We start from the raw sequence: 7,348 nt of genomic DNA, 5'->3' as shown, positions 1-7,348 counted from the left end.
CAATCTGTTGAACAGAATACGGGACATAATTTTGTACGCCGAATTAAGGAGGGTTATTCCTCGGTAATTGGCGCACTCCAGTCTGTGCCCTTTCTTAAAGAGAGGGCAAATGAGCCCGTCCAACCAGCTAGCAGGCATTTCCTCGTCTTCCCATATTTTCGACATAATATGGTGCAGAACTTCATAAAGCTGCTCACTGTCATGTTTGAGAAGTTCAGCCGGGAGCTGGCCCTTCCCCGCAGCCTTATTGTTTTCAGCTCTTTAACAGCTTTTTTAACCTCATCTAGTGCAGGTGACTCCACAGCTTGTCCATCGTTGCTAATATTTATTCTGTTCACCGATGCACCGTCACTTCCTCCATTCAACACAAAGTCTCGAAGTGTTGCTTCCACTCGGAAATGGAATACAACCGACCAAACCGCCACAGAAACCCCAACCGACCACTGCAATGAACTAGAACTCTCTGGAATCTCGATCCATACAGCAAGAAAATTAGAATAACAAATTTACAACGGTACCCATCTGGACCGTTTCTCTTCCCATAGAATAACAAATTGAATTGTATTTTTATGTATTTTTATCTTTTCGCTAAAGAGGTGAGCCAGCCAAGGGCTGAAAACCTCTATAATAAAGGCAAAAAAAAGAATTCAAAGACTCACCCTTCCTCTTGTTTTTATTAAGGCCACTCCTGACGGAATCCAAGTTCCAAAGTGCTCGCGTTTTCGGGGGCACATCACTCGATTCAGAGGCGGCGCACAACTGTCATTTTTGTTGATTTAGCTTTGCTGCGTCGTGAAATGCATGCGTGAAATAATAAAAATGACAGTTGTGCGTTGCTTCCGTATCGAGTGGTGTGCCCCCGAAAACGCGAGCACTTTTAAACTTGGATTCCGTCAGGAGTGACCTTAATGCTCATTGCTGAGCGTGGAGACGTGACCTTCTAAGAGGTTTTTTCCCAGAACGGTGTCCCTGCAAGATTACCACCGCTTGTCGGAATTTTACTTTCGCAAACGGGTCCAACGTAAAACGAAGGCACGGGTCCTTACAAAGATTGTAACGGGATATTATTTATTTATTTATTCAGACTAAGGCCGAAGTGGCCTGTGCGGTATATAAGAGTCTTCTCCATTCGGCTCGGTCCATGGCTACACGTCGCCAACCACGCAGTCTACGGAGGGTCCGCAAGTCATCTTCCACCTGATCGATCCACCTTGCCCGCTGCGCACCTCGCCTTCTTGTGCCCGTCGGATCGTTGTCGAGAACCATTTTCACCGGGTTACTGTCCGACATTCTGGCTACGTGCCCGGCCCATCGCAGTCGTCCGATTTTCGCGGTGTGAACGATGGATGGTTCTCCCAACAGCTGATGCAGTTCGTGGTTCATTCGCCTCCTCCACGTACCGTCCGCCATCTGCACCCCACCATAGATGGTACGCAGCACTTTCCTTTCGAAAACTCCAAGTGCGCGTTGGTCCTCCACGAGCATCGTCCAGGTCTCGTGTCCGTAGAGGACTACCGGTCTAATTAGCGTTTTGTAGATTGTCAGTTTGGTACGGCGGCGAACTCTATTCGATCGAAGCGTCTTGCGGAGTCCAAAGTACGTACGATTTCCAGCCACTATGCGTCTCCGAATTTCTCTGCTGGTGTCATTTTCGGCAGTCACCAGTGAGCCCAAGTACACAAATTCTTCTACCACCTCGATTTCGTCACCACCGATGTAACGGGATCAGTGGGTTCAAATAACGCTGAGAAGCACTGAGAGCAAAGAGAGAAAATAGCACCGCACAGCACGAAAGCACGATGCGTTCTGCGTAACAAAATTTTAGTTTTTTTGTTTTAAGTAGTGTATTTTTTGATAAAAATTAGGTATTTTAAAATCATCCTGCACCATGTTTCCAACTAATTTTGTTATAACGATTTAGTATGACATAATAACATATGTTGATATAATTTTGATATGACCTTCTAGTCTTGGTGTATCTTGGTGAGTTGACTTCCAAGAAGGGGCGCATAAAAAATAAACTTGAGAGTGTCCATTATAGGAATATTTTGGGGGGTCCATAATAGGGAAGAAGAACGTCCCGAAACGGAACATGAAAATCAAATGAAGTGTCGACTATAGGGAAGCAATTTCCTATTATGGACCCCCAGGGGGTCTACTATAGGGTGAATGCAGTCAGACTTTAAAATGTTAATTTCAACGAATAACGACGTGTCTTTGAAAATTTTCTATATGTATCGTGAAAAGGAGATGTAGAACTTGTTATTAGATATCAAGCAGGTTTAAAATGTTAAAAATTTCTACTCAATTTGACAGAAAGAGCTATTTTCCGCTTCTAGGGGATCTTGATTCTTAATTTGCGGTATGTTTTCTTAGTAAACTTGTAGGAAAAAAGAATACTTCTCTGAAATTTATCACGTATATGGGGTGTTTCTGAACATATCCGTATAGCGGCAATTTACAAATATGGTGCGATACTGTAATAAAGGGTACCTTTACTATTCTTTCTATGAATTCCTCATTCAACAACAGTGGAAAATGTTCCACAAAGCAATCCAAACCGCACTATCCATTGTTCCAAGAAGCAATTATTATTGATGCCAATATACATACTTCATTGAATAATGTAAAAACAGATAGGGAAATCATTGAAGGCACAGGTTTACCAAGCCGAGCTTGGCAGGTTTTATTCCCGGTTTAGGTTGGAAAATGTATTTATCGCTGCTACACTTTTCCATACCATTTGCATCACTATTTCGAACAAGCGATAGTCATTAATTTTCAAAACTGCGTGATGGAGTCTTGAGCTTTAATCTAATCGCTAGAATTCGAAATATTGATCCTCAAAAATGACCATTTTGTATGTAAAACCAGCGATGGTGTTATAATTATTTCCGTAGGGGGTGCAAGATCACTAATACTGCTTTTCTTTCAAACGTATTAACGATAAATAGAGCATGTGTCACTCTAATCCTTAAAACACCCGATTGAAGTCGAAACTATCATCTCACGTTCAGCATTCACAGACCGGCACATGTGCTCGGGACTCCGGGGCACAAAGAAGCGGAAATGCACTGTTCAGCTTACAACAGGCGAAAAAGGAAACGACCCACTCAACCGTTGAACCAAATCCTTTTACGCGAGATACAATCAGCAGCCAAATCAGAGGAAGACAATCTGTCGGACCCTTCGCCGCCCGGCCATGGCTGATGATGGTGGAGATTGCAGTACAAGCAGATGCACAGGGTGGAGCGGTACGACACCGGATTGCCCACAACCGATACCAGCTCTTTTGGCGAAACGTGCCAGTTGCATTTGCCAAAGTTTTCGCTACCCTTCCTCCCGAAGGGCCACTTCGCTGAATGGCGCCGCACCACACACAAACATAGCCCCAAGGAGAAGAAACTGCCGAAATGTAAACAAACACAAATAGGTAGGTTGTGCTCGAAAATATGAAATATTGCACAATCGCGATCCGAAGCCCGGCAGATGCCACCACCATTCGAAGGACCCCGGTTCTACCCACACACAAGCGCAGTATGAGGACGAACATATTTTGCGAATTTATTCGGATTATTCGTTAAGGAAGCGTTACACAAAGGTTCCATATAAAAACAATTATTATAACATATTATGTTGTTGTTGAACTAGGGTTGGATTGGAAATTCATAAGAAGTCTAGACCATTATCTGAAAAGGGCGTAACAGCCAAAATAATATGTAGACGAGGAATCAGAAGGAATAAATTTTGGCTGTTACGCCCTTTTCAAATGTTGATCTAGAAGTAAGACTGGAAGTGGTCCTTTAAATTAGACTTATTCAATACCAAATTTTCAAAACGACTTATCTGCTTTTGTATACAAAGATTTAAACGTCGATTTGACGAACCTGATAGCACCAAAGAAGAGAAAAAAGTTAGGAGGTTGGACTGGAAGCGAGATTTTAAGTGCGACGAGGAACTGTGAGGCTGTAGGGGTCGTTCGAAAATGACGTCACATGTTTTAAGGGGGAGGGGTCTAATATTTTGTGACAGTACATATAAGGTATACAAAAAACGTAACAGATGGCGGAGGGAGGGGAGATCTCAAAAAGTAGTGGACGTCAAACAGTGGTGTAGCCAGAAAATTGGTGTGGGGGAGGGGGGCTCCGAACATTTTTTTTCGAAAAAAAATTTCTTCTAGAAATTTTGTCTCTGGGGGGGGTTTTATGTCCAAAACCACCCCCGTGGCTACGCCACTGACGTCAAACAGTTCCACTCCCAACAACACCAGAATGCGGTTGTCGGAGGGCTGTGGGAGGCGGCGGTAAAGTCGTTTAAGCAGCATTTTCGTTCGACCGTTGGCAATTCCGTTCTGTTGCAAGATGAGTTCGTCACGTTATTGGTTCGTATTGAAGCCTGTCAACTCCAAACCACTTACGATGCCAAGAGAACCAGGACATTCTCCGACGAGTATAGAAACGCTAGTCTACACAATATTTGTCTGGCCTCCACCCACGCACCAAGTGGACTCTGGTCTGGAACAACGTTTAAGTGTGCACAATGGTGCTCCTCAAGGATAACAATCTTCCTCCGCTAAAGTGGCGATATGGAAAAGTCACCCAAGTCATTCCTGGAGCTGGCGACAATATCAGGGTCGTCGACGTGAGGACAGCCGACGGATAGTGTCGACGAGCCATATCCAAAATTTGCGCGCTCTCTGTGAGCCCGGCACATACCATGGAGGTTTCAGAGATCCTCGAGCACAGTACCGCTGCCACCGAGCAAAACACCGCCAAGGATTTGTGCACCAGAAAACACCTCTAAATGGGACTGGATTGGGATTGGGACTGGGACTGGGACTGGAACTGAAACTGAGACAGGGACAGGGACATGGACTGGGACTGGGACTGGGACTGGGACTTGAATTGGGACTGGGACTGGGACTGGGACTGGGACTGGGACTGGGACTGGGACTGAGACTGGGACTGGGACTGAGATTGAGACTGAGACTGAGGCTGAGACTGGGACTCGGACTAAGACTGGGGCTGAGACTAGGACAAAGACTGGGGCTGGTACTGGGACTGGGACTGGGACTGGGACCGGGTCTGGGACTGGGACTGGGACTGGGACTGGGACTGGGACTGGGACTGGGACTGGGACTGGGACTGGAACTGAAACTGAGACAGGGACAGGGACATGGACTGGGACTGGGACTGGGATTGGGCCTGGCAATGGGACTGGAACTCGGACTGGGACTGGGACTGGGACTGGGACTGGGACTGGGACTGGGACTGAGACTAGGACTGGGACTGGGACTGGAACTGAGACAGGGACAGGGGACATGGACTGGGACTGGGACTGAGGCTAAGGCTAAGACTGATATTCAGACTAAGACTGAGGCTGAGACTAGGACAAAGACTGGGACTGGTACTGGGACTGGGACAGGGACAGGGACAGGGACAGAGACTGGGACTGGGACTGGGACTGGGACTGGGATTGGGACTGGGACTGGGACTGGGACTGGAACTGAAACTGAGACAGGGACAGGGACATGGACTGGGACTGGGACTGGGATTGGGACTGGCAATGGGACTGGGACTGGGACTGGGACTGGGACTGGGACTGAGGCTAAGGCTAAGACTGATATTCAGACTAAGACTGAGCCTGAGACTAGGACAAAGACTGGGACTGGTACTGGGACTGGGACAGGGACAGGGACAGGGACAGGGACAGGGACTGGGACTGGGACTGGGACTGGGACTGGGACTGGAACTGAAACTGAGACAGGGACAGGGACATGGACTGGGACTGGGACTGGGACTGGGACTGGGACTGGGACTGGGACTGGGACTGGGACTGGGACTGGGACTGGGACTGGGACTGGGACTGGGACTGGGACTGGGACTAAGACTGATATTCAGACAAAGATTGAGGCTGAGACTAGGACAAAGACGGGGCCTGGGACTGGGACTGGGCCAGGGACTGGGACAGGGACAGGGACTGGGACTGGGACTGGGACTGGGACTGGGACTGGGACTGGGACTGGGACTGGGACTGGGACTGGGACTGGGACTGGGACTGGGACTGGGACTGGGACTGGGACTGGGACTGGGACTGGGACTGGGACTGGGACTGAGACTGGGACTAAGACTGGGACTGGGACAGGGACTGGGATTGGGACTGGGACTGGGACTGAGATTGGGATTGAGACTGGAACAGGGACAGGGACTGGGACAATGACTGGGACTGGGACTTGGACTAGGACTGGGACTGAGATTGGGACTGAGACTGGGACTAGGACTGAGACTGGAACTGAAACTGAGACAGGGACAGGGACATGGACTGGGACTGGGACTGGGATTGGGACTGGGAATGGGACTGGGACTGGGACTGGGACTGGGACTGGGACTGGGACTGGGACTGGGACTGGGACTAGGACTGGGACTGGGACTGGGACTGGGACTGGGACTGGGACTGGGACTGAGGCTAAGGCTAAGACTGATATTCAGACTAAGACTGAGGCTGAGACTAGGACAAAGACTGGGACTGGTACTGGGACTGGGACAGGGACAGGGACAGGGACAGGGACTGGGACTGGGACTGGGACTGGGACTGGAACTGAAACTGAGACAGGGACAGGGACATGGACTGGGATTGGGACTGGCAATGGGACTGGGACTGGGACTGGGACTGGGACTGAGGCTAAGGCTAAGACTGATATTCAGACAAAGATTGAGGCTGAGACTAGGACAAAGACTGGGACTGGTGCTGGGACTGGGACTGGGACTGGGGCTGGGACAGGAACAGGAACTGGGACTGGGACTGGGACTGGGACTGGGACTGGGACTGGGACTGGGACTGGGACTGGGACTGGGACTGGGACTGGGACTGGGACTGGGACTGGGACTGGGACTGGGACTGGGACTGGGACTGGGACTGGGACTGGGACTGGGACTGGGACTGGGACTGGGACTGGGACTGGGACTGGGACTGGGACTGGGACTGGGACTGGGACTGGGACTGGGACTGGGACTGGGACTGGGACTGGGACTGGGACTGGGACTGGGACTGAGACTAAGACTAAGACTGAGACTTAGACTGATATTCAGACTAAGACTGTTCGTCCGTTGGCAATTCCGGTCTGTCGCAAGATGAGTTCGTCACGTTATTGGTTCGTATTGAAGCCTGTCAACTCCAGACCACTTACGATGCCAAGAGAACCAGGACATTCTCCGACGAGTATAGAAACGCTAGTCTACACAATATTTGTCTGGCCTCCACCCACGCACCAAGTGGACTCTGGTCTGGAACAACGTTTAAGTGGGCACAATGGTGCTCCTCAAGGATAACAATCTTCCTCCGCTAAAGT

The sequence above is a fragment of the Armigeres subalbatus genome, chromosome 1 (genome assembly GCF_024139115.2).
Source record: "Armigeres subalbatus isolate Guangzhou_Male chromosome 1, GZ_Asu_2, whole genome shotgun sequence".
In the NCBI taxonomy this organism is placed as follows: Eukaryota; Metazoa; Arthropoda; class Insecta; order Diptera; family Culicidae; genus Armigeres; species Armigeres subalbatus.
This window is presented reverse-complemented; position numbering follows the sequence as displayed.